The 25,892-nt window shown below is 41.4% G+C and overlaps 1 long non-coding RNA gene across 5 annotated transcripts in view; it reads right to left on the bottom strand.

The window, feature by feature from the left end:
- Positions 1-2,455: 2,455 nt before the first annotated feature.
- Positions 2,456-25,892, bottom strand: part of LOC137771758 (uncharacterized) — a 49,418-nt gene continuing 25,981 nt past the window's right edge. For all 5 annotated transcript variants that reach the window (XR_011075409.1, XR_011075407.1, XR_011075408.1 and 2 more), the window contains 4 exons: positions 23,903-24,018; positions 22,482-22,546; positions 12,662-12,824; positions 2,456-3,135 (listed from right to left, as the gene is read on the bottom strand). This is a non-coding gene — a long non-coding RNA (uncharacterized lncRNA). The remainder of the gene's footprint in view (positions 3,136-12,661; positions 12,825-22,481; positions 22,547-23,902; positions 24,019-25,892) is intronic.

Genomic DNA, 25,892 nt, shown 5'->3' with positions numbered 1-25,892 from the left:
ATCCATGAAGAGTGGGTTACTGAGGGAAATGTGACGCTGTGGTGACATCTACAGTGTGGTACTTATGAGCCTGGGTTTGGAGGTTCACAGGTGTTGATTCCCATCCTGGCTCTGCCAGCTCATGGTGGCCTGCTCATGTTACCTCCATAACATCTGTCTCCTCATCGGAAGATGAGGGCTATGTTGAAAGTTAGCCCAGAAAAATGTAACTCATCCTTAGGAAGATGTCTGGCACAGAGCAAGTGCTCAGTGAACAGTAACTATTATTTTTCTTGTCCCTAAGCTTTGAAGTTTATATCAAAGAGAACAATGACCTTCTGGAATATGTTCCCTGGTGAAACTGTCTGAGGCTTCCTGGACCATGAACCTGTCCCACTACAGCATTTCAAATGACCTTATATTAAACTGGATTGTGGGGCCTTCATCCCCTTGAAACTATGGAATACTCGTTATTAAACATTCAGGACCAAGGATTCTAGGGAGAGGCTGTGAGATTGCATGGAAGGGATAAAGGGAAGGCTTTTGATTATTTCCTGATTGTTACTTTTCATTTGGCCTTCCTTTGCTTCTTTCCTCCCTCCCTTCCCCTCAAATTTTGAAGGCTTATTATGAAAATGAACTGAAAGGTGAAGGAAATTTTTGATATACTTAGGTATATCATGTAGATATTTATAGATTCTTTCAAGTCTTCAACATTTAAAACTTGGGTTTACTGTTCTCAGTAGAACATCACTGGTTGATTCTTGTTGGCTCACCCTGTGTATATATAATATAGCTGCAACATGAGGCAAAATTTTCTATTAAAATGTTGACTCTTCATTTAACCTTTCAGATGTGGGTTCTTAGATGCTGAATTACAACTGCTAGAGTTGTAAGTTAACTTTTGACTAGAGAGTTCAAAGATCATCTCTGCTTATATTTTCTTTATTTCATTAATTCACAAATATTTATTGGGTTCCTGATATGTGTCAATTACAGAGATGGAAAAATCAGTAAGATATGGGCCCTTCCCTCAAGAAACTTACGTCTACCTACAATATGATCTGCTGAATCATAATAATCTATTGTTATAGATTATCTTGATTTCCATGATGCATTTGAATACTGTCCTTATTTAGAAACACTGGGAAAGTTTTTATCTGCCAAAGGGGCATTTATGTGTGTGTGTGTGTGTGTGTGTGTGTGTTTTCATTGCCCCCAGATAATTTTTTGGTGCTTTAGACAACCTTTTAAAAAAGTCCTCAAGTCCAGCTTATGGTTTGGGAAGATATGTCTACTTAGGTTTCCTATAATGTTTTGTATTACAGTATTATAGGCTAGATTATTAAAATTTCTTAGTTGTTTCCATAGTTTTGAATTGCAAAAGTCTTCGCATACCTCTTGAGTATTCTTTTATAAACTAATCCTTTTGTTCTCAGAAAATTTTTGTAGAATAGATAAATAGACCCATAGGAAAATTTAAAGACTCTTAGTCTCTCATGCAATTGAAAATATTTTATTATTTTATAAATTTTAATAATGTTTGTTTAATTGTTTCTTATTTGCTTTTCTAGGTGATACTTGTTATTTTCAATTAATGAAAATTATTTTCTAAATTTATTTCTCTTATTTATGTTTTATGTTTTATTGCATTGTATAGAACAAGGTTTCTCAAACTCAGCACTATTGATACTTCAGGCTGGAGAATTCTTTCTTGTGGGGGCTGTCCTGTGCATTGTAGGATGCTTAACAGAATCCCTGGCCTCTGCCCACTAGATACCAATAGTTTTCCCAAAGTTGTGACGACCAAAAATGGCTCCAGACATTGTCAAATATCCTCTGGGAAGCAAAATTACCACCAGCAGAGTCCACTGGTCTAGAATTTCCAAAATATTGTATAATGATAACTGTGATATGGGCATCTCTAGTTTATTTCTGATTTTACAGGAAATAATGCTTCCATTATTATGTTTTTCCATTAATATATCAGTTTAACATAGGTAGTCTTTGTGAAACGAAGGAAATAGAATTTTACTCTTATCTTAAAATAAATAAAAGGTAAATTTGCAATGAATATTGATTGGTGATAATGTAGGATGATAATTCCTTGCGGTCAAAAAGAATTAGTACAATACAGTGGACCCTTTAGGGCCAAGGCTGGGTGGGGAGTATGGGTGTGTGTATGTGTGTGTGTCTGTGTGTGTGTGTATGTGTGTGTGAAAAAGTTGGGTAGAGAGTGTCTGTTGTGTAACTTTTGATTCTAGACACTTGATCCTAGAAGCAGAAAAGAATCCCTGCTAAGAGAACACAGCCAAGCCTTTCGCACAGTGAAGGGAAGGAAACCAAATACTGGATTATTGCTGTAGTTGAGAAATAGCCCCCAGGTATTTTGAGTAGATGAGTTCTTTAGCCACTACTTTCAAATGATAATTTATAGCTCTTTTTGTTTTTCTGAACTTATTTTATTAGGCTTTAGCTTTCAACATTTCAAATATAATAATGAAGTTGAGAGTCCCTGTTATTAGCTTCCAGTGGCCTTGAGAAGTCTGCTTCTGTGACTGAGGTGATGATGGCAGACTTGGCAAGGAGCTGGGAGGTTCTGGTCAAACCTTCAAAACCAGCCTGGAGTAGAGGCCACAGACAGACGGCACAGGTGAGAGGAAGCATAAATTCTACGCCTTCGCTGCTCAGACTCCGCTTGGCCTGAAGGGCCTCCCTCTGTGGGGGGCTCAGAGGCCCCCTGGGCTGGCGGATTTATGTCAGCAAGAGCAGCGCAGTAGAAAGAGATTAAGAACACTTTCAAAGGGTGAGGGAGTGGGCTGTTCCTCTGGCTGAGCGATCTGGGACAGAGCTCAGTCTGTGAGGACCTGGGCTGGTGCCAGTGAAGGGAGTAGGGCAGGCCTGAGGAATGGAAGGTCACCGGCCAATTGGGTGTTGTGATAATTATATCCTTGTTTCCTTGAAGGTACCAGCGTCCTTGATTTTCCATCTTCAAAGAGAGTTGCCTCTGAAGTAGGGGGACGTTCACACCTGCTTTGCTGCAGTGATTTCTGCCTTCCTGGCTGCAGACTCAACAAGACAACAATAGTTCTGTGGACATTTTCAAGGCCACGTTCATAAACCAGGCATGGGAAGCTTCTCTTTCACCCTTTCTTCCTAAATGAAAATGAAAAATTAGTGTACCCCATGAGAATTCAGCAATGAACCCAATTTAATGGTTTTACTTTAAATTCAGATACTTAGGAGGTTAGGCACTCTAAATCATTGCCCCACTACCCTTATCCTTGCTCCCTCCGATTCTCCCCCCTCCCAAGGGGACTATCACAGGACCAGACATCAGGTAATTGCTAGAGGTGTCAGTATACAATACACTGGGAATGTTTTGGTTTTTTCTCTTCCTCTATCCCATTCGTCTTCAGAGAAGCTGTGCCAACAATAGTTAAGAAGTACAAGCTTAGTTCTACCTTCCATATTTTCCTTATGGCACTTAGATTTCCATAAGTCCTTTCAAGAGAGGAGAGAAGTTGTTGACATTGCTGTTGTTTTAAGTGGTACTCTGCTTGTCTGCCTGGTGCAGAGAATAGGATCTAAAAGTGGGCTCTCCACTGACTAAATATATATTTGCTGCCTCCCACCTCTTCTTTCTACTGATCATCTGGACCCTCCCATCATTAAATGTGCAAATTTAAAGCCACATTTTAATTAATAAATTCCCTTTGTTAAAGAGCCGATGACTGGTTTCTGGCACATAAAACTTTTCCAGGAGGTAGACTGGATATTACACGTAACTCCCTAAATCCTGAGTTCTAATGTTTATCTGGAAACATTGCCATCAGCTCTGGAAACCAAACCTTCCTTCCCTACACAAAGGCAGGTGCTGGTCAAAACCTGGAGAGTAGAAAGAGGGAAATGTAGTCTATTTTTGAAGCTAGTTCTTGTTCTGACCCTTGACAGTGATAAACGGTGGTCCCATATACAAAATATTCCCTAACTCTTTTTAACTTTTGCTCTGAGATTGTGCAAATACACAGTGTTATGTTGATGAATTCCCAACTTAGTGATATATAAGTAACTAGAGTCTTTCTTCATTGAAACATGCAGTCTCTGTCTCTCTTTCTTCCTCTCTGCCTCTGCCCTTCTCTTTCTCTCTCTATCTCCATTGTACTAAGAGTTTTCCACTTCCAAAGATCAGGAGTAATGACTGCTATGATACCTGGGAGGAGCAAAACCTCCGCCCAAAGTCTGCTTCTACCTGTCACTCGGGACCCTGGGATTCTGAGCTCTTGCCTGTGATTTAATAATGAGACCCAATGGGGCAGCCCAGGTGCTGTATATCATACCCTTGTTGATTGCCAAGGGAACATTTAATCTGTTGGCTTTATTCAGTTATGCTAGTCTGGCAAACGTACCTGGAGCTATAAATTATTTAGATGTTTAATTTATTTGGTGTAGAAGGAACTCTCTTATACCTTAGTTATCAAATAGCAGAAGATGAAAAACCACTTTGCTGGCAAATCATAAAAACTTTAACAGACTTGTGCCTTAAAAAGCAAAAGAGACTTTCCTGACCTTAAAAGTATAACGGGGATCCAAACAAGCACTGTTAACGCATTATCCCCTGAGATAAAAATTATGGTATAAATTCCTTCGGATTATAAGTGAAATGTGAAACAAATGCTTTCCATCGGATGCTAACAGATAACTACTCTGAAGTGAGTACAAGTGTAAACTGCCAATGAGGGGTCAGAAGGGGCCTAGCAGGGGTCTTTGTCATAGTGCTCTTCTCTGTTATAATGTACTTCCATTATAAGGACCCAGGTGAGGGAGATATTTTAAATTGTAGGAAATATGATATAACCTAAACCTTATTGGTATACAAAATTACTAGCTAACAACGAAACATGTCATTGTTTTATTTATTCTTTGACCTTGTACTTAGCACATTTCATTAAAATAGAAACTCAGCACATGTTTCATTAAAATAGAAACAAATAGCAAAAAGATATTATCTTGTGGAACAACCACTATCACATCAGATTAGGTCTCCTACCCTCCAACTGTTTCATCCATTCTCTTGATGAAAAAGGGTTGATCTGAAGCAAAAATAAACAATCTATAGCAACACAAAAATATAAACAATAGGAGTACAGAAATTCTTTGTAAATGTTTTCTAACTGTTTTGTTTCAAAGATACTTCTGGGGGCTTCCCTGGTGGCGCAGTGGTTGAGAATCTGCCTGCTAATGCAGGGGACACGGGTTCGAGCCCTGGTCTGGGAAGATCCCACATGCCGCGGAGCAACTAGGCCCGTGAGCCACAACTACTGAGCCTGCGCGTCTGGAGCCTGTGCTCCGCAACAAGAAAGGCCACGACAGTGAAAGGCCCGCGCACCGCGATGAAGAGTGGCCCCCACTTGCCACAACTAGAGAAAGCCCTCGCACAGAAATGAAGACCCAACACAGCCATAAATAAATAAATTTAAAAAAAAAAAAAAAAAAAAAAAAAAAGATACTTCTGGAATCAGGTGACATTACTAGGCTTTTGTTTACCATCATCCAAATATTTAAACAATTTTCCTTTCTCAGTGGGAAGCAGCAGAGTTTTTAAGCTAAGAATGCTATTTCTGCAGTCAAGCAGCATGGGTTTGAATTCTTGACTTTTATTAGCTGTGTAACGTTGGAGAAATTATTTAACTTCTCTGTGCCACAGCTGTCTCATCTGTACAATAGGGATATTATCTTCCTCATAGAGTTCTTATGTGGTGAAGTACATAAAACAGCACCGGACATATAATAAATGCTTGATAAATGTTAAATTGTTGCTACTAATCATCCACTACGTGCTTTGGATTCATTTCCTCATATTCATATAATAAACAATTCTATGAGTAGTTATTATTCCATTTCACTGGAGAGGACATTTATTCCTGGACCCAGAGTTAAGCAGATATAATTCAAACTCAGGTCTGTGAGTCTCTGTGGCAGGTTCTGATTCCTGGCGCCGACTCTGAGACAGAGATCTTGGTGCCGGAAGCTTAAGGGGAGTGCTCGGGGTCGACACCTGTGGGCCAAGGGAGAAGGTGCTCTGTGATGCAGCACACGTGCATCACCCTACAGGATGAAAGGCCACCCTACCAGAGCTCCAGCACTGGCCTGGCCCTTCAGAGTTGGACCCCACTGGGGCAAGGGGTTGGCCTGTTAGTGGAATCTGCAGTCCTTGCATGTAGCCTGCCCCCAACAGGGGTGTGGGTTTGGGCAAAGCAGCTCTCTTCAGCCAAAGGCTATCTCCAGAGAGGGTCTCCGCTGAAGAACCATCAGTAGCCAACACTCCCAGCAGCTGGGGGCATAAGCACTTCAGTCTCGAGGCGGGGATCTAAGCAGTGGATCAAGGGGTCCACACCGCCTCCATCTTTGGAGGGTGTTCAAGGCCATCTGATGGCCCATGGCGGTTGTGATCCTACTTCTTTTGCCCAGAATCTCTCAGCGCCCGTTCGTGTTGGGGAGTCCAGGAAGCATGTGGATGGACTGTTTCTGTGAACTACAGAAGGTGCTTGGTGACTTGAGACAGCACAGCTGCTGCTAACCAGCATCAAAACCAAGTAAATCACCCATAGGAACTGGCTGCCGTGGTTTATGGTCTGTACAGCTGGCTATAAGAGTGGTCATTTGAAAATGCTTAAATAGCACAAATTTAAAAAAATCCAATCTTCTAGCAAGCATTTTTTATGGTGTTTATGTCATGATCCATAGGCTAGAACTACAGAATTTTAAAACCAGAAGGGGCCTGAGAGATCCCACTCCTCCATTTGGGTTGGGTTGGCGGGGAGTGATTTAGTCAAGGTCACACAGCAAGTTAACAGTTACACACAATGGGATTGGGACCATAAGCCTGAAAATTGATATTCTCAAGTAGAGGCTAGCTGTTTGCCAACTGCAAAGAAATTATAAAAACAAATTCTTGGCTGAAAACTTGAAAGGATAGGTTTGGAATGTTATCTTAATGCACACTACAATCTTGAAGTTTCTTGTCCTATCCTAGATAAAGTACTGTGTTTATATTTTATTCATTTCCATGCAAAATGGCTTCTAAAACTAAATGCCAAGAATTCTCACTGACATTGTGTGGTTCGCATTTCATTGATTATATTTTGTTATTTTACTATTTTATGATTAAAACTGTCCTCTACTCCTAGCACTGTAGTTTTTCTCTATATAATTGATACAATGACAAATACTGTGTGGTGCTGGCAATCTTTGAAGAAAGAATTTTAGATTTGAGAGTGGAGTCTTATCTTAAAATTACTTTCAGAAAACATATCAGACACATGGAGCTGTCAGGTTTAAAACTGTATCACCAATTTTATGTTAGCTTATTATCTCAATATTCTCTGGCACATGGATACATCCATAACCACGAAGATTAGTGCTTAGTCAAAAAGAAAAAAAAAAAAAAAAAGCTGTTAATTTTTCATTACCCCCTCAGTACACTACCTGGCTGGAGTTAGACATTTAAAAATCCCATATGATTGTTCAGCTCTTCAGAGATGTTAACCCTTAAACTTCCAGCAGAAAACCTACTGAACAGTGTTTGACAATTAGGAATAGTGGCAGTTTAGAGTTGAGGTTCAGAGCACAGACGGCAAAGCCATACTTCCTGGGGTCAAAGCCTAGTTTCACCAGCTGGATGACGTATGAAGTGTTTAGAACAGTGTCTACTCACAAAAGTGCTCAGTTGATGCCGTACCATCAAAATTTGCTTTTTAAACTACAGAGGATTGAGCCATTACAAGGAAAGTTAAAGATGAAGACTTAAAAACTAGATACACCTAGTTTTCAATTTTTGACGTGTTCAATTCTCGATGCTTACAATGGAGCTCCTAGGTGAAACAGAATCATAAGCCTAGTTAGACCATACGTTTAGATTCTAAAGATTTACTCCACAACCTGATACACATAATACATGAAACAGTAAATTCCCAATTTTTAACTAGAAGACATTTGATTCTGGAGATCACTGTTCTAATAGTGAGCTCTAGAAAATCATTCTCAACTTGCAGCTCCATGAAAGCAGTGACTATGCCTATCTCGTTCACCACGCTATGCCCAGGATTTTGCACACTGCCATACGGTAGGAATTTACTATGTGTAGAATGACTGACTGACTGACTATAAGCGGCAATGCACTTTACTTTTTTATAATTGCTTTACATTGTTGGGTTAGTTTCTGCTGTACAACAAAGTGAATCAGCTATATGTATACATATATCCCCATATCCCCTCCCCCTTCAGCCTCCCTCCCACACTCCCTCTCCCACCCCTCTAGGTGGTCACAAAGCACTGAGCTGATCTCCCTGTGCTATGTGGCTGCTTCCCACTAGCTATCTATTTTACATTTGGTAGTGTATATATGTCCATGCCACTCTCTCACTTCGTCCCAGCTTCCCCTCCCCACCCTGTGTCCCCAAGTCCATTCTCTACGTCTGCGTCTTTGTTCCTGCCCTGCCACTAGGTTCATCAGTACCGTTTTTTTAGATTCCATATATGTGTGTTAGCATACGGTATTTGTTTTTCTCTTTCTGACTTACTTCTATCTGTATGACAGACTTTAGGTCCATCCACCTCACTACAAATAACTCAATTTCGTTCCTTTTTATGGCTGAGTAATATTCCATTGTATACATGTGCCACATCTTTATCCATTCATCTGTCGATGGACATTTAGGTTGGTTCCATGTCCTGGCTATTGTAAATAGTGCTGCAGTGAACACTGTGGTACATGTCTCTTTCTGAATTATGGTTTTCTCAGGGTATATGCCCAGTAGTGGGATTGCTGGGTCATATGGTAGTTCTATTTTTAGTTTCTTAAGGAACCTCCATACTCTTCTCCATAGTGGCTGTATCAATCTACATTCTCACCAACAGTGCAAGAGGGTTCCCTTTTCTCCACACCCTCTCCAGCATTTACTGCTTGTAGATTTTTTGATGATGGCCATTCTGACCAGTGTGAGGTGATACCTCATCGTGGTTTTGATTTGCATTTCTCTAATGATTAGTGATGTTGAGCATCTTTTCATGTGTTTGTTGGCAATCTGTATGTCTACTTTGGAGAAATGTCTATTTAGGTCTTCTGCGCATTTTTGGATTGGGTTGTTTGTTTTTTTGATATTGAGCTGCATGAGCTGCTTGTATATTTTGGAGATTAATCCTTTGTCAGTTGCTTCATTTGCAAATATTTTCTCCCATTCTGTGGGTTGACTTTTCTTCTTGTTTATGGTTTCCTTTGCTGTGCAAAATCTTTTAAGTTTCATTAGGTCCCATTTGTTTATTTTTTATTTTATTTCCATTACTCTAGGAGGTGGGTCAAAAAGGATCTAAGGCAATGCCCTTTAATTCATAGAATTTTAGAGTTAGAAGGGGTCACCTGCTAATGATGTCACAAATAAGGAACCTGAGGATAAATGACTTAGAACTAATTATATGATTAGCTGTGAATAGAACCAGGATCCAAGATGTTGACTTCAGGCCTTGGACACTCAAATAAGTGATTGCCTTCTGCAGTATTTTTGCAAAAGGTATTCTTAGAAATACCAGTCTCTTGGGATATCCATGGAGTAAAGAGTGGAAAGAGTTGTTCTGTGGGCAAAAAATTGGGGGAAATGTGGGCTTAAAGCAATTAAACTGTGGATCTCAGCATTTGGAAGAGGGTTTGGCCATAACACCACCCCCTGCCTTTTTTTTATTGGAGTATAGTTTCTTTACAATACTGTGTTAGTTTATACTGTACAGCAAAGTGAATCAGCTATATGTATACAAATAGCCCCTCTTTTTTGGATTTCCTTCTTATTTAGGTCACCACAGAGCACTGAGTAGAGTTCCCTGTGCTATACAGTAGGTTCTCATTAGTTATCTATTGTATACATAGTATCAATAGTGTATATATGTCAACCCCAATCTCCCAATTCCTCCCACCACCCCCCCTTTTTCCCCTTGGTATCTGTACGTTTGTTTTCTATGCCTGTGTCTCTGTTTCTGCTTTGTAAATAAGGTCGTCTATACCAGTTTCATAAAACCCCTTTTGAAGGGAGCATTATTTTGGAACTGATGGTCTATGAAACCCATAGGAGAAGGCTGACCAGTAGGCTTCAGCAAATACTTATCATGCACCTACTTCATGCAAGTATCATGACAGGAGCTATACAAAGAGTTAAAGTGAGTTAGACACCAAAGAGTTCCTGGGGCGTTTATTGGTGGTGGGCGTGGCGTAAGAGCGGTGGCAGGGGCGACAGCGTGTTATGAAAAGGCACAAATAACTTCAGTCTATGTCTGAATTTGGGAAGTGTCATGAGAAAGCCTCAAATAAAATGCTATGGGGATTCAAAGGTCAGAGTTCCATGGAAGAAACAGCATTTGAGATGAATCTTGAAAGATGGATGTGAACTCCTTTAGTAAATGTCTGCTGGCTTTTGTTTAGCTGAAAATGACTTTATTTTACTCTTACTTATGAAGTGTAGCTTTTCTGGATGTGCAATGGATAGTTATTTCCCTTCAACACTTTGAATAATTATTTCACAGACACCTGCATCCACAATTACTTTTGATAAGCCTGACAGTCTAATTCTTAGTCCTTTGCAGGTGATCTTTCTTTTCTCTCAGGCTGCTTTTTAAGGTTTTCTCAGTGTCTTTGGCGTTTCCCTATAACATGTCTAAAGCATAAATTTCTTGTTCATTTATCTTTCCAGGGATGTGCTGTATTTCCTAGATCTGTGGGCTTAGGTCTTTCCATCGGTTCTGAAAAACTCTCAGCTACAGATATTATGTATCTTCCATTCTCTCTATCCTCTACTTCCAAACCTCCAATTAAATTTATATCAGAAGTTCTCATTCTATCTTCCATATCTTTAAATTTCTCTTTCATATTTTCCATTTCCTTTTTTTCCTGAGCTACATTCTGGATGTTTTCTTCAGATATTTCTTTAATTCACTAAGTATCTCTTCAGACATTTAACATGTTTATTAAATGTTTATTTTCAACCATTTTATTTTTGTCTCTTTTTTATTCTTTTTCAAATCTACCTGGTCATCCTTTGATGGTCCTTTGTTGCTTGGTTATCTTTGGTATTCCACTCCTTTTTTTTTTTAAACTTTTTTAAAAAATTTATTTTATTTATTTTTGGCTGCGTTGGGTCTTCATTGCTGTGCGCGGGCTTTCTCTAGTTGCGGCGAGCGGGGGCTACTCTTTGTTGCGGTGCGCGGGCTTCTCATTGCGGTGGTTTCTCTTTGTTGCGGAGCACGGGCTCTAGGTGCAAGGGCTTCAGTAGTTGTGGCGCACGGGGTTAGTTGCTCTGTGGCATGTGGGATGTGGGATCTTCCCGGACCAGGGCTCAAACCCGTGTCCCCTGCATTAGCAGGTGGATTCTTAACCACTGTGCCACCAGGGAAGTCTTTCTTATTTCTTTAAATTTGTCACACATAGGGCTTCCCTAGTGGTGCGGTGGTTGAGAGTCTGCCTGCCGGTGCAGGGGACGCGGGTTCGAGCCCTGGTCTGGGAAGATCCCACATGCCGTGGAGCAACTAGGCCCGTGAGCCACAACTGCTGAGCCTGCACGTCTGGAGCTTGTGCTCCGCAACGAGAGGGCTGCTCACCGTGATGAAGAGTGGCCCCTGCTCGCCGCAACTGGAGAGAGCCCTCGCACAGAAACGAAGACCCAACACAGCCAAAAATTAATTAATTAATTAATTAAAAAAAAATTTGTCACACGTAGACATTCTATGTTAGAAAGTCAACAAAATGTAGAGATGAAGAGTGCATACTCTAGAACCAACTGCCTGAATCCAAATTGTAGTTCTACCACTTAAGAAATGTTGACCTGGAACAAATTACTTAATCTCTCTGTCCCTCAGTTTTTTTCCTTTAAAAAATGGGAATAACAATAGTACTTGCTTCATAGAGTTGCTATGGGAATTAAATAAGTTAAAATTGGGGGAGAAAAAACTTTACAATAGTGCCTAGCACTTAATAATTGAGCTATACACTTTTGTAAATGAAAATATATATCCAAAGTTCTTGGGGTCTAAACTAGATGCTTGTTTTTCCATCAACTCACTCTCTCTTGGTGGTTTGCCTCCTTCCGTGATCTTAGATTTGAACTCAAATTTGATGGCTCTTAATGGCCTACTATGAAGATTTGTATTTGCTTCTGCTGGGAGCAGAAGGAAAACACCAGCCTGAGACACTTCACCCCTTTCGGAGTGTCCTGGCCTAACGCAGAAGTGGCAGACCTTTGGCTTCCCCACTTTCTGATGCTTTAGAGTTCATACCGTGCTACAATGGCACTGGCTCTTAGGACAACCCAGTTTTCTTATTTTCTTAGCACTCTTGGCTCCCAGTTCTGGTTTCAGCTCATATTTGAGGATAAGAGCTGTCCTAGACAATTACTTTACTACTTACAAGCCCAACAGCCCATTTAAAAAGTGATCCAGGGAATTCCCTGGCGGTCCAGTGGTTAGGACTCTGTGCTTTCACGCCGTGGCCCGGGTTCAGTCCCTGGTTGGGGAACTGAGATCCCGCAAGCCACATGGCCAAAAAAGTGATCCAGTTCTTTTGTAGTTGGAAGGCCTTCTGAGTATCTAGTTATCTATACTGCCAGAAGCTACCTCCTGCTTTGAACCAGTCAGAATGGGTTACCTTATGCTGCAGCAACAAACAACCTCCAGTGGCTTAGAAAAACAAAGGTTTATTTCCCATTTATGCTACACGTTCATCCCAGGTCAGCAGGGCCTCCGCTCTGTGTGATTCTTACTCAGGGATTCAGGCTGATGGAGCTTTGACTATTGGAAGAACATCAGTCCTGTAACAGGGGAGAGAAAATACAGTGAATCATACTCTGGCTGTTAAGGGCTTCCATCTAGAAGTGACACACAACAGTTTCATTCACTTTTAATTAGCCAAGGCAAGTCCTAGGGCCACACCTAACTCCAAGGAAGTGCTTAGGAAGGAAGAGAACTGAAAATATCAGTGAACATCATTAACAGTTACTACATGTTTTTTTCACCTAATATTATAAACATTCTTATGTTCTTATATAGATTTGGTAACTAATTTTTAAAAATATTATTATGAAGCTCTCAAACATAAAGACTTAAAAAGAATATTATAATATAATAATACACTTCAATTAAAAATGGTTAAGATGGTAAATTTTATGTTATGTGCTTTTTACCACAATTTAAAAAAACTTGATTGGATTAAATACAAATCATTTTGTTCTGAGGATTCTGATACATTTGTGTTATAACAAGAAATAAACATAGCATTTATTTTCTTTAAAAAAAGTTTTGTACCTTGAGGGACTATGAAGTGAGCTCTGGAGAAAGAGGGCAAAGGGAAGCTGCCTTTGAGAAGTGATGAGTCTGGGAGAAGAAATTGCCTGTCAGGAAAGAGTGCAGGATCATCTCGAGGGGGTGTGTGCCCCCTGCCTCCTGGCACTGCCTGGATGGGCAGCATCTAGTGGGGAGCGGCTGCTCGTGCTGCCAGGGAGGCCCAGTCCCAGCCTCGCCAGAGTCCCTCCTGGACCCCAGGTGTACCTGCCCAGCCTGGAACAGACGGCAGGGGTTTGACCTCTTTTGCACATCGCTACTTATCAGCTCCTAGAGCAGGCCTTGGCAGCTGGTAGGTGTTCAGTAAATATTTGTTAAGTAAGTGAATGATGGTGATAAGGCAGGGCCTTGGTGTTGTATAAGACCCCTGGGCTTCTGCATGAGCCTGTGGACTGCAGAGAGGGAGGCTGTTACCTTTCTCACAAGCTTGGCAGGATGAGGACTTGGAGTCGGAACTATGTTGATCTAAGGAAAATAAGTGACATCTTGCACACTTGTCAGGCAGCTTTCTTTTTAACTGACTATTTTCCTGCATCCTTTATGGTATGTTATGTAATACATTGTACTTGCAAATAAGTTATATTTGCAAATAAATAGGAGGTATTTATTTACTAATGGATAAAGAATTTTCAGCATGTTACTCATGAACAGGGTGAGAGCTGTATCCGCCCCACGGACAGCCTTGGGTGTGAGTAGAATCTATGGTAAACCAACAGGGCACCCCACTTGCCTTACCGGGGCTTTGAGGCCACGGCTGCAGCGGAGGTAGTTAGAGGGTGAACACAGAAGGCTTGGGTTCCACTCCTACCTCTGCCACCACCACATGGTCTCAGGTAAATCCTTCAGTCTCTTCAGCAAAACAAGTGTTGGGTTTAATGGTCCCTAAGAGAGGGCTGGAGTTCAGCCTATATGCACTGGGTCCAGCCATCCCAGTCGTCTCCAACTGGTCGAGTATCTACTATCCACTGGTTAAATATTTTGAATGTCATTCCTACTCTCAGGTCTCTTCCATGTGAGGACAAGTCTCTTGCAGGTCTGCAGGAGCCAGAGGTAATCTGGCTTCTCAGAAACAGAAGAATCACAGGAACTCATCCAAAGCATTAGCTTATCCTGATTATAAATATTACTCCTAATGACTCCAGAAGCAATTGCTATGTGCCATATAAAACTGTCTTCTTATCACTGACTCTGTGCTCCAGTTTTCCATTTTCTAACCTCCTCTAAACCTTTTCTCTGTTTACTGTAAAGTAATATTTTCCCTGGCTTCAAAACATGTGGACACATTCCCCATAGATGTGGAAAATAACAGGAGGCTTGAAGTTCACCTGAAGTTCACCAGAGCACCTGAAGTTCTCTCTTGGAGCCTCACTGTTGCTCCTTGGGAGAAATCAAAACACAAAAGGAAGGTGCTGCTGTAGCCAGGCAGCCAAGGAGTAGTATGTGTTCTCTCATCTCCCCATACCTTTGCTAACGTTGTTTCCTTTTCCTTTTCCTCTCTACACCCTTTCTTCTGGTGTGCTTCTACCCACACTTCGATGCCCCAACCTATGGTTATTTTACTTCCATTACACTTGTACACCTCGCTGTTACAGAACTTAGCACTTTGTAATATAAGTATTATTTATAAGTGGACTTCCCAACTTGGAGAATCTATAGCCTCTGGAAAACCTGTGTTCTAACATCTAGCACGATACTCTTCCTTTTCTTTACAGTAGGTCCAATATTATCACCTATGCTCCTTTGGTCAGCCAGTCTGAGTCATACTGTTTGCCAGAACACAAAAGCAATGGCAGAAAGGGAGCCCAGAGCAGAATAAACAACATACACATCAGGACGCTTTCAACTCAGCTCACCAACTGGAAGCAGCCGTGGTACCGTGTGTTAAGAACACTCAGAATGGCTTCTTTGCTCTACATCTCATTGGCTGACAGCAACTGATGACACTCAAAAACTGGGACACTCACTGCAATTTTATTTTGGAAAATATCTCAGACATAAGTAGTGTTATAATGAATTGGTTTTGAGGGGGTAATCCTGAATATTAAAAGTATTTCCTGGTATTGGATGCTAAGAAGTTCCACTCTATCAACAGTAAATCTCCTTTATTTAAATTAGCTCGAGAGGCTTTCTGTTCCTGTGCCACCAGGCGACCCTATGCAAATAGTACGCCACCGGTATTAGTCAGTGTTCTCCAGAGAGAACCAAAAAGATGTCTATATATACACAGAGAGAAATTGCAAGGAATTGGCTCACATGATTGTGGAGGCTGGCAAGTCCAAAATCTGCAGGGGTGGTAGGCCGTAGGCTAGAGACCCAGAGAAGAGGTGCAGTTTGAGTCCAAAGGCAGTCTGGTGGCAGAATTCCCTCTTCCTTGGGAAAGGTCAGTCTTTTTTCTACTGAGGACTTCAACTCAGTGGCAGAAACCCACTCACATTATAAAGGGTTATCTGCTTTACTCAAGTATTTAAGTGTTAATCTCAGTTAAAACAATACCTTCACAGAAACATCTAGAATAATGTTGACCAAATATCTGGGTACTGTGGCCTAACCAAGTTGACACAGAAAATTAACCATCACACCCCTCATCTCTAATCCTTACCAGTGGCTGCCTTGAGCACCACGTTGCAAACGATTCTGAAGTCACGTCCAGACTTAACAGGAAAGCACACTCTTATGAACTAGTAATGTCTGCTCTGAGCACAGAAGAGAGGAGAGGCAGCCTGTGTCTTATATTTTCTATTCCTACACTAGAAGTTTGGTTTGTGTTTATTGAATGAACAAGTGACAAATCTTGCCCATTTTGCCTGTAAAACTAGGACTAACCGTGATTCAAGATGTGTTCAGATTGAATTGTTTGATATCAACCAGGCAAGCTGAGCAAATTCTCATGCTCCCTGTGTATATGCACAAGAATGCTCCCAGCAGCTTCATTATCAACATCCCCAAACTAGAAATAACCAGAATGTTCACCAACAGTACGTGGTAGATAAAAAATGTGCTGTAATAAATATGAACTACAGCTACATACAACCTGGATGACTCTTACAAACAGGAGGTTGAGCAAAAGAAGCCAGACACAAAAGAACAAGGCATTAATTCCATTTATGAAGTTCCAACACACAAAATTCAGCTATATTCTATGTAGATGCACATTTAGGTGCTAAATAATTATTTAAAAAAGCAAAGAAGTGATTCCCATAAAAGTTCTGATAGTGGTTATCTCTAGGAGCATGTGAGATGGGGGGGAGAATTCACAATATTATACTTCTTGACTTGGGTGTTAACTTTAAAACAACATGGTAAAATGTTTTCTCTGTGTGAGTGTTAAACAATCAAAAAGTTTAAATTTTTTTCCTAAGGTCTCCTTATGCCAGTTCCTAAAAAGAGAAAACGGGCAGGTGCGGAATTAAAAGAACCCTCAGCTAAAATTAGAGTCAGTACAGGCCTGTAGGGGGAGCTCTTGCGCCCTCCATGCCTCTTCAATTACTCCAAACCGGAAGGGACTACCCCTACACCTCTCCTGCATCTCCCACAGGAACGTGTTGCCTACTGCGCTATCCAACAGGAAGAAGAAAACTTCTCTCCCTGAAGGACAGCCCAGCCAATCCGAGACTGTAGCAGTCCAACCAATGAGAAGCCTCCATACTTTGGACTCCCAGCTTCCTCCAATGGCTCCTTGGTTATTACAGGTACTCCCAAGTCTCGCCTTTTCCCTATAAAAGCTAGTTTCCCTTCCTTGTTCCCTGGGTTTGCCTGTGGTCCTCCATAATTCAGTATCCCGGGTTGCAATTCCTCTGGCATTAATGAATAAACTCACTTTGCTGGTAAAATAATTGATGCTATTGCATTATTCAAGCTGACACAGGGAACCCCAAGAAACACTGGCCCAATCCCCATTTAGCCTCTGGCCAAAGAGGCCAGTGCATTCACTCTCCAAACTACCTCCCCCCTAGTGTCTACTTTAGACCCTTTTCTGTTTTGCTTTTCCCCCCAGAACAAATGTCTCCATTTTAGTAGTGGTTAGATTTACAGTATAACAAATTTAACAGTTGAAAGCCCTAAAATTCATCCTCAGCAAAACTTGCAAAGCAGCTGCAAAAAAGATGAATGTCACTCATGGGATCAAAAGCCTAGAAGGATTTCGTGGAAAAGTTCAGCGGTGTGTGCATGCAAAGCCTATTCTAAACAGAAGGCTCTGTTAGACGATAGTGTCCCTCTGTCTCATTATGAGCTGGAAGTGCCTGGGATAACTGGGCTTTGGAAGGCTGCTGGTTCTTATGCAGAAATCCTGGTACAAAGGGCAGGCTCTCATGATCTGCCTTCCAGGATCTTAGGCTTAAAATTCAGAACTGAGCTTCAAGAGAGTTAGAGAAAAGGCAAAGTGATTTTAAGGGCAGGTGCTGGAGGTTTACTTTTTCCTCTTTTCATAGCTTTGAGTACTTAGAAATTTGTAGTTAAATATGCTTTCTTCCCTCTGGAAAACAGATTTCCCTGCTCTCTCACCTCTGCCTGGGGAATAACAAATTTCATATGGAAACCCGAAAACCCAAAGAGAAATATGCAATGCTTCAGACACCTTGTGTCAGACTGGCTGGCACAGACCCTGGTTTGGGTCAGGCTGTTTAAGCTTCTCTGGAACAAGCATTTATCTACCGCAGGGTCATTTTATAGGTCCATTAAATCTACATTTTCTCTTGGGCTCCTTTCCTCAGCTCCCCTCAACCCCACTCTGGTCACACACTCTAAAAACCCCCCTTAAGCCCCAGAAATAAATTTCTATAAACTGCCAAGCGTTCAATCAGGCTTTTACTATATCTCTTTGTAATTAGAATAAATTTACTGCTCAGAGAGATGGGGGGAAATATGCAAGGTACTCCTTGGATAAATATACTGCAGTGAGAAAAGTAGAGGCTCTGTAAAAGTTATCTCTGTGAATTCAACAAGAATCAAGGTCACTGGAGCTGCTACATACCAGGGAATGTTAATTAATGGGCCTGCAGCTGGTGGTACCACTTGGCCACTCTGCTCCAGCTGCTTGCTCCATATTTCTCTCGTTTGGAGGACCATTCTTGGATCAAATCCCATCTCTTTTTTTCCTCCAAGTACAAAAAGTACATAAGTCTATCCTGGAAGGATGCCAACCTTTCAGAGCACTAAGCTAAGTGTTGTTTCTTAGCTATTTTTATCTCCTTTTTAAAGAGAGGTCACTCTATCACCTCTGGAGCTGGATTACTTGCAATCGGTGTTCAAGCTGTGGCCTGAGGTCACCGTTCTGGCACTATCCACAGGGAGGTGTCCTGAAGTTGTAGAGCAGACGGGCACTTGTAACTTGCCCTCAAACTAAAGCGGAAGGCACCTGAAAAGATGCACTTATCTCTCTCCTCACTACACAGTCTACGTTTTAAGCGAGGCTGAAGGCAAGGTGAAAATGCAACCCAAGCACTCAATGGCTCAGAGCTGAAGAGGGAGAGAGAAAGAAACAGGAGAAAAGGAGAAAAGAAGAGAGTCTGACAGAAGAGGCAGAAAGTATCAGGGTAGTTTATACCATTTAAATCTCTGGGAAGCATTAAATGAGACCAGGCATGTAAACCACTTAGCACAGTTAGCTGGGACACAGGCCAGCTATTGGTAATTAAAATAACTCCAGAGTTGAGGTAGAACAGACGTGTACAACATGGACCCGTCCCTGCACTGCCTTGGGACTGTATTTAGGCAGTGCCTTACTCTGGTTAAACCTGGACTTCGGAGTCAGAAAGATCTGGTTTTATGTCCCTGCTCAACCACTTAAGTAGCTGTGTGTCATTTGACTGCTTAGTTATCTCTTTAGATCTCACCTTTCTCATCTGTATAATGGGGCTAATTATAGTATCTGCTTCAAGGCTACTGAGCAGATTTAATGAAATACAGCATGTGGGACCTTTAGCACAGTGCTTGGTACATGTTAATCTCAATAAATACTCGTTGTAACTGGGGCTCTTATAACTGTTTTCATAGGTCAGCAAGGTAAGAATCAGGAAAAGTGTTTCAGGAAAACAGTTTGCCTCTCTGGGTGGGTGAAGATGGCTTAAGAAGAGCAGTTTTTCTAGAGCAGTGAAAATGGTCCTGCTTGCCTCTATTGCAGCGGGGCTTGTTTTTCTTCTCATTTGGAAACTTTCTTTCCTTCAGTGTTACATAGTGAGGAGACTGGGCGTTCTTCCCACAATGACAGACATGCAAATCTTGCCCAGAAATAACAGGGAAAATGCCCGACTCTGCTTCTTTAAGGAATTCTGCAGGTAACCATAAGCCATAGACTTCAGGCTCAGGGCCCTGGGGATGGCTGCACCCACTCCCCTCAAGCCAGGCGGGCTGTCTTCCACTTGGGCCAGTTCCTTTATGAGAGAGACCCAGCTTTACTGAGCCCTTTTTAAAGGAAACAAGAACGTTCTAAAAAATTGGGAAATGTTCTCCATTACTATTTCCAAACTGTAAAATGATATTTGGGCCTTTTAAAAGACTTGGGAAATTTTCTGAAATTAAGGAATATGGATTTAAAGGAAGCCTTGGGGGATTAGATTTTTCCTTCTCTTTGAAGCATTTGAAACAACTTTAATCTGCTTTCAGAGTGCTATGCAATTTGGCATGGCATTCTGGTAGAGTGTTGTTGCCTTCTTCCTGGAACTGATACTTTTGTGCCCCTTTTAAAACCCATCTGGAGAAATGCTTCGGGTATAAAAAGACACTTGAATTTAAAGAACAAGACTATTCAAGGTAAAGGAATGGCTTCTAAGATGCTTCAAAGAAGTTTTTAAATTTCTATTTTGGGCAAAAGAAAACTAAACAAACAAAAATCTAGTTGGATATACAGCCACAAAGATTAACTTTTCATACATAATTTCCTGCTTGTTGTCCTCCTATCATATATATATATATATATATCTATATATAAAATATGTACTTTACAAAATGCAATTGTATATACTCTCATGTAATACCACTACTCTGGGAGGCAAGTATTATAATTCTTATTTTACTGATAAGGAACCTGGGGCTCAGGGAGTTCAAGTTTTGCTTAAAGAAAATATAATGTGGCAAGAACTTGAACTTGGGACGCTAGGTTTTAATCCCAATACCTTTTCCACAACACCTCATCACCTTTAACCTGCCATGTGGTCTAGGCAGCCCCAGTCAATCTTTGATGCCTCAGTTTCCCGGTCTGTGAGATGAGAATAATACCTCTCTGGCTTGCCTTCAGGGACTGGTGGATAGATTTTCCAGGGCCAAGTCTATCTATGATGTGACCAAGATTTCCAGGAACAGGGTATGATAAACCTGAATGAAATACAGTTGTGCCTCAGTATCTGCGGGGAATCGGTTCCAGGAGCCCCCGCAGATACCAAAATCTGCAGATGCTCAAGTCCCTGATATAAAATGGCGTATGACAGTGAAGAGAGTCAGCTGGAGCTATCCAGAGGTTTCCCATCCGCGGATACGGAGGGCAGATTGTTCATTCTGCTGAGCCCAAAGGAATATTGCTAACACCCTATCTACCCCAGGAATGCTGCAGAGGTCTGCAGGAGATGCACTGTGAAGATTTAAAATGACATTGGTTGCAAAAGACAAGTGCAGAATGGTTACAAAGCTGGCAGGTGGCCTGGAAGCTGCAAGCAGTTGTGCATAGCTCATTATCCCAGGGGCTGGAGAACCTGCAGAAGGGGCAGATAGGGAAGCAAGGGCACAGATTGGTCCACCTGGGGCCTTAATTCCCCGAAGCTACAAAGGAGGAGATAAGTGTATCATCAAAAGGAATGAAAACTCAACAGCTATGCGATTCTAGAAGAATATATAGTTTTTAAATGTCTAGGAAAATAATACATTTCTCCTTTCTATTTATTTATTTAGTTATTACAAAAGTATATCTATTCATTGTCAAAATAATAGAGAAGTGTAGAATGAGAAAGTGACATTCCCTCTTTCGTTTGCTCCTCCCCTAACTCACTCACTAAACTCCCCTAGCTCCCAGACATGTACTCTGTGTCCCCTAAAATGTTTTCCATTTAAATACTATGTATGTGTATTTCAGATGCGTGTCATATGGATTCACATATGTGTTTTTATTTTATTTTATTTTTTTAAATTTATTTTATTTATTTATTTATGGCTGTGTTGGGTCTTCATTTCTGTGTGAGGGCTTTCTCTAGTTGCGGCGAGCGGGGGCCACTCTTCATCGCGGTGCGCGGGCCTCTCACTGTCACGGCCTCTCTTGTTGCGGAGCACAAGCTCCAGACGCGCAGGCTCAGTAGTTGTGGCTCATGGGCCTAGTTGCTCCATGGCATGTGGGATCTTCCCAGACCAGGGCTCGAACCCGTGTCCCCTGCATCGGCAGGCAGATTCTCAACCACTGTGCCACCAGGGAAGCCCCACATATGTGTTTTTAAATGGGGTCTCATAACACAGAGAGTTTTGCAACTTGCCTATTTGTTTAACTTTACAATGTATCATAGATACTTGCTCACACAGACCTCTCATTCCCTGCCCCCAGCTTTATTGAGATATACTTGATGAATAAGAATTGTATATATTTGAGGTGCTCCACATGATGACTTGGTATATTTATATATATATATATACACACATACACACACACACATTGTGACATGGTTACCAAAATCAAGCTAATTAACATATCCATTACCTTAAATAGCTACATTTTCGTATGTGGTAAAAAGCTCTACTCTCTCAGTAAATTTCAAGAATACAACACAGTATTAGTAACCAGTCACTATGCTGTCCATTAGCTCTCCAGAACTTATGCATGGTGCATAACTGAACCTTTGTACCCCTTGATGAGTATCTCCCCATTTCCTCCAACCACCATTTTAATCTCTGCTTTTAGGAGTTCAACTTTTTTAGAGACCTCTCATTTTTTTTAAAGCATGGAGAGGGTTCCTTTGTATGGATATACCATAGTTTATTTAGCCCCATTTCTATGGGTGGAGATATAGGTAACTGCTGTGTTTTTCCCCTTAACATTAACAAATAATGCTTCAGCAAATAATAATGATGGTTTATTAATATGAAAGGAAATAATCTAGGGATAAATGGGCTACAGCAAATTTGGGAAAGATAGTACATAACAAAATCCTTACCCGTGAGCCCAGTGCGGGGAATCAGACCCTTCTCCGTTTAGCTCTTCATTGTGTCGGAGCGACAGCTGACACCGAAGAAAGAACCCAGGAAAAAAACAAGTTAAAGAAAGGAAAAAGAGGGTTTCCCTGGTGGCGCAGTGGTTAAGAATCCACCTGCTGATGCAGGGGACACAGGTTCAAGCCCTGGTCCAGGAAGATCCCACATGCCATGGAGCAACTAAGCCAGTGCGCCACAACTACTGAGCCCATGCGCCACAACTACTGAGCCCATGTGCCACAACTACTGAAGCCCACGTGCCTAGAGCCTGCGCTCCACAAGGAGAGAAGCCACCACAATAAGAAGATCGCGCACTGTAACAGAGTAGCCCCCACTTGCTGCAACTAGAGAAAGCCCGCACGCAGCAATGAGGACCCAACGCAGACAAAAATAAAAAATAAATAAAAATTTAAAAAATATATATAGAAAAAGCAAGGAAAAAGAAAGCACAGCAGGATTTTTGAGAGCTTGGGTGAACTGAATTAAGGATCATTATCAAGTGTACAGAAACCCTGTAGAGAAACCGTATGATTATTATAAAGTTCAGATTGGTGGCACTATAAGAAGGAAAATGACGGCGAGGGTGAGAAAATGTGTGAGCATTTAGTCTCCATGTCAGTCCCCACAGGATGGGGGTTGTGTCTTAGTCCTTCGTAGCCGCCATACCTGGCATAATTCCTGACAAGTAAAAGGTGTTAATAAGTACTTGAAGAAAGAGCAAGGAATACTTCTCCCCAGAGGACCAAGCCTTTTGGACATGAGCCAGCAGAACCTACCTGAATGTAGATAAATCTTGATTTGTGACTTTACAAATAACTTGAAAATTTAAAAATATTATCTTGAGTTGAAAAGCACTAAGTTAAAAAATAGTTTCACTGAAAAGCCTCTGTTTTGTAATTTACCTGACATGTTTCTCTGCTTACTGTTCTTTGTGTTTTAATTTGTTGCCTGCTCAAAAAATGTATTAAATTGTAATTGGACATTGAATTTAAAAATTTTTTAACTGACCTTATTTTTCTTGAACCCACCACTAAGATGTTCTGTGTCTAGTTGCGTTGTGTCAGTTGGCTGGTTTCTGCCTCTTGGCTTCAGCATTCATGTTCCTAAATGAAGTAAAAAGAATCAAGTGCCCCATGGCAGGTCTTCAGTCTCGTTAACTGAGAATTCAATGGAAAAGTTTAAGACATATCCTCTGTGTGATGGTCCTACTGATTGGGTAACTATGTTCCAGTCAACCAGAGATCAAATAACTTGACTTGGGTGTGTGTGTACATTCCTCAAGATATTTTTATGAGAAAGGGATAAGTGAAAGATAAGCAAACCGATATGAGGGATTTACTTTTAAAGGAGAGAGAGAGAGAGGAGCCAGCTTGGTCAACCTCACCTTCTACATCAGGGTCAGCAATTTACCAAAAATACACCAAAGGGAAGATTGCCAACCCCTGTTCTTCATCAGTTGAATTCTCCAGAGTGGTAATCCATATTCATTATGATCTTACACTAGGGAAAGAAAGATTGAATTAAATTCAGTAGAATTGCTGGAATTATATTTCAATGTCCCACATATTCATTCATTCCATAAATATGAGCAAAGCCACTAGATAATCAGAAAGACTATTCTCCAGTCATTCTGAATCATCAGGATTGTTCTGCTGAGTCTTTTAGTGAGTTCAGTGCCCTCCGTGCCCCCCAAAAAAGCCCCGCTGAATCCTCTTTCCCCATCCCAGCAGAAGCTCTAGTTCATGATGAGACATGCTTCAGAGTGTTTGAATTGGCTTATGGATAGAATTATCTGCAGGGAGGCGACCCAATGGTATTGTGAAAGAGAGAAGGAATAATCTGTTTAGGAAGTCATTCTTTAAATTGTCATTTTGGCAGGGTAGCTCAGAGGGTAGAGAACTGGAATGAGGTCAGCAGTCTTGGGTTCCAGGCCTTTATTTTTATAATGCTGTCTGACTCTGGGCTTCAGTTTCTTCATCATGAAATGAAGAGTCCAACAAGGTGACCGTGGCACGGAGGATCGTGCCTTCTATTAGTGTATAGGATAAAGGATGCTGACAAAATCATATCAAGATAAGTTTCCAAATTCTAAAGACATAGGATTCTTTATAGAGATGAAAACAAAATCCTGGGGATTCTAAGGGGACTCTTCTGGGACACCAGTCCTGGGGCAGATTTTTTCCCCCAAATCAGGTGTTCCTTGTACTCAGGGATTCCAGTGAGAGGTCTCCTTCCTTAACTAGATCAGCTGTAAACTGTGTCCTTCCTGAAGGCTATGATAACCTGGAGTCGGCATCAGGGACTCCGAGCTATAAACCTGGCACAGGGTCCTACGCCAGCAGTAACATTCTTACTGCTCTGCCCAGAGGGTTCTCTATTTGTAGCCCCCTGAGCTCTGTGAGGCCCACCCATCTCAAAAGGCAACCTCAGGGCCTCTCAAAGAGAAGTCTTTCATAGGGCTGTTGACTGGGGTTGAAAACTGAACCCTGGCCCCGACTGAAGCCATCATTTGCATAATAATCATGACCAATTTGGAGGAGTTAAGAAAGCCTCAAGTCCTGGAGCTCTTCACTTTTGTAACCAGTCACTGTCAGGCAGGTGGTGCCTCTTGTTATCTTTTGGTAACTTTAGGTACCTAGAGTTGTTCTAGAGGAAGAGAATCTTAAAGATGAATTTTCTGAACTGTTTCTCTAATCTGATTAGATTTAAAGGCACTAAGGACTGTATTTCTTGTAGTAAAGAGGATGCTGACGGTCCATGGTATGTTGTGGCAGCAGAGATACACAAAATAAGATCACTGATCACTGGATACTCCTAAACAAATACTTGTAAAAGGCAAGTTTCTTCAGAGGAAATCCACTGCTGCTCTTAAAGGAAAGAGTTGTCCCCCCCACCCCAACCCCCCTTTCCTGATAAGACAAAGACTTAATGCTATCCTGAAGAATTTGGCTTTGGAAATGGCCGGTTTCACTTTGCTGAAAGCCCTGAGGCTGGGAGCGGCAGCCTGGAGGAGGTACATCTTGTGTTACTTGGCTAGGAGAAATCCCTTGAGGCAACATGACATGGTGCCTCTTTGGGTCATTTGCTTTTCTCCTGTCTCTCCATCCTATTTTTGAGAGTCAGTAGAATACTAACAACACCATCACAATAGTGATCACTCACATGGCCCTTGCTACGTGCCAGGCACATAGCTCTTAGGCCGTAGACAGATTCATGTTTTTAATTTTTACGACAACCTTATGAGGTAGGTATTATTATTAATCCCATTTTACAGTTGGGGAAATGGAGGCAAAGTCAAATAGATACCAAGTAGGGACGCTACCAAGTACCAGGATCATGGCGAACTTGGGTGATGGACAGGTCTGGACTGAATC

The sequence above is a fragment of the Eschrichtius robustus genome, chromosome 11, assembly GCF_028021215.1.
Source record: "Eschrichtius robustus isolate mEscRob2 chromosome 11, mEscRob2.pri, whole genome shotgun sequence".
Lineage (NCBI taxonomy): Eukaryota > Metazoa > Chordata > Mammalia > Artiodactyla > Eschrichtiidae > Eschrichtius > Eschrichtius robustus.
Note: the sequence above shows the minus strand (reverse complement) of the source record. Positions and strands in the feature narration are given on the sequence as shown.